General features: G+C 47.5%; 1 protein-coding gene across 1 annotated transcript in view; it reads left to right on the forward strand.

Moving 5' to 3' along the window:
• cep112 (centrosomal protein 112) overlaps positions 1 to 2,500 on the forward strand; it is a 246,665-nt gene that overhangs the window by 95,597 nt on the left and 148,568 nt on the right. The gene's annotated exons all lie outside the window — the stretch shown is intronic.

The following is a 2,500-nucleotide window of genomic DNA, read 5'->3' on the forward strand; positions in this document are numbered from 1 at the left end:
ACATGTGAAATTGAAAGCACAGTGGAGGTGTTTTTTTAATACTTGTAAAAAGTTTGTGGTTTTCGCATGACTGCGATCCAGACTGAGCTGAGGATATTGATACGTTTCTGGGTAGGTGTGACACAGTGTCAAGGGACGAACCATCCCCAAAAATAGTTTCGAGATACTTTATTCGTCCCAAACGAAAGTGAGAAATTATGGCATACACCAATTACGTAGGTAGATATAACATAATATAGAACAACTTCTATAGGTCCAGTCCATAGGTACATACATAGCAGTAAAGAGGCTTAATTTATCCTGCAAGTAATTAAAATATCCATATTGCAAACAAGTAAGAAAATTTGAATCAAGTAGTTTTTATCCAAAAGACACTGTAGCTGCATTGGTGGATGTAACATAAAATGACAGGATTTCTGTAGGTGCACTGCATGGATATAGCACATAACCACATACAACAGAAAGTGACAAAGACTGAAGACGAGTCTAAACCGCTGATTCTGGAGTCAGATATAGGCACACAGTGTGGCTTGAGATTAAAGACTGATGCTACTGCGAGAGAGAGAGAGAGAGAGAGAGAGAGATTGAAAGAGAGAGAGAGAGAGAGAGAGAGAGATTGAAAGAGAGAGAGACGTGGTGACCCCTGGCCAACCCCTAGCCTGGCGGTGCTGCCGCAGTGCCTGGTGTCCCAGTGTGGAGCCAAGGTCTCTGTGCTGTGTCAGGCAAAACAGCTTTTGATTTAAGGGGCTCCCCGAGCATTGACACCCGGCGTGGCCCCGAGCGCGATCCCACCCAGGCACACAGACTGAGACACACCACACTTACCCACACACCACAAGCACACAGATCAAGTCACACACACACGTGTAGGCACACACGCACACACACACACACACACACACACACACATACACACACACACACATACACATACACATACACACACACACACACAGTCTTTCTCTATCTCTCACACACGCACACGCACGCACACACACACACACACACGTGCGCGATACGACAAAAGCCCGGAGCCTTGAGCGTGCTTCCGTCACCTCTCAGGGGTCTTGCGGGAATAAGCCATTCTTCATCCCCGAGCAAAGCCTTGGGACGGCCTCGACAGCCTATAGATCTCGCCGCAAACAATGTGGAGGAAGCAAGTCTGCGGGATTTGTCTGTTCCCCGCTCTGCCCTTTGTTTATTTGACTGTACCATAGATATTTCCACAGCCCCAGTAGCAAGCTGTGTGAGAGGAGGGAGGGGGAGTTTTGTGAAGGGCTAGAGGGGGTTTCCTCAGCTTTGGTTTGGGGTCATCGGGGCCATTGGTGTCGCAGGCACTGCACTTCTTCTGCCTCGTTTGATGTCCCCAGGATGTGGCAGGTGGTGGGGCTGCACAGTTGGTTGGATGGTTGGTGGTAGAGCTTTGTTCTTGTGTTTTCTGCCTACGAAGTCAACATGGCCATTTCTGTAGGGCAGTGGTCTTCAAATGCTGGCCCACGGGCCAGATCCGGCCCGGACATGGCAAACATTTGGCCCGCCATGAGGTTGGAACAAATGAAAGCATATATGTGTGTCTATCTGTGGCCATAGGGTAGGGCGATTTGTTTTGCCCTCAGCCTCATGTGTGCTACATAATTTGGCCCCTGTGGAAAAATAATTGGAGACTACTGCTGTAGGGCTTAGATCTCTTTCTCATGAACAGTGCTTTTAGCTGCTCTCTTATGAGATCCTTACATTTTAATAGTTTGAGATGCGTGTGAAGTATGAAAAAAATCATGCTAAAGCATATTCATACTTCAACTGACTTTTGCAGGATATACTTGGTGCATGGATGGGCTGTGAATTTCAATTACTGCACACAGTATGTGTTGCAGTTCATTTGCTAAATTCCAGATGCTGTAGAAAGGTTTGACTGTACGGCGGGGCATACTGAAAACGTGCACTAATAGCAACCCGAGTTCTTAACATTGAAGTGTGCGATTATCATCTCATATCATTACCTTACCGTATTATTCAATCCATTTGTGTTACAACCATTATTGGTTTTCACTCAAAATTTTCCCTTGTGTTTTTTTCTCTCCGCTCCGCTCCGTCCTGAGTGCTTGTCCGTGGGAACTGGTTGCCACACATTGCATCGGCAGCTGGAGAGATCTGATTGATACAGGGGGCTTACTAGCCTCTTGGGGGATAGGCTGTTGAGGAATGAGTTCCCAGGTTTAGCATGTAGCCCTACATCAGCCGTGAGGGAGCCAGAGGAGAGTGCGAAGATGGAGAGAGAGAGAGAGAGAGAGAGAGAGAGAGACTGTGTGTGTGTGTGCGCGTGCGCGTGCGCGTGGCTGCGTGTATATGTGTGTGAGTATGTGTGTGTGTGTATATGCATGTGTGGTGATATGCGTGTGTACGTGTGCGGGTATGTGTGAGAGATAGACAGAAAGAGTGTGTGTGTGGAGAGAGAGAGAGAGAGAGAGAGAGAGAGAGAGAGAGAGAGAGAGAGAGAGAG

This window comes from Engraulis encrasicolus, chromosome 2 (genome assembly GCF_034702125.1).
Source record: "Engraulis encrasicolus isolate BLACKSEA-1 chromosome 2, IST_EnEncr_1.0, whole genome shotgun sequence".
Taxonomy (NCBI): Eukaryota; Metazoa; Chordata; class Actinopteri; order Clupeiformes; family Engraulidae; genus Engraulis; species Engraulis encrasicolus.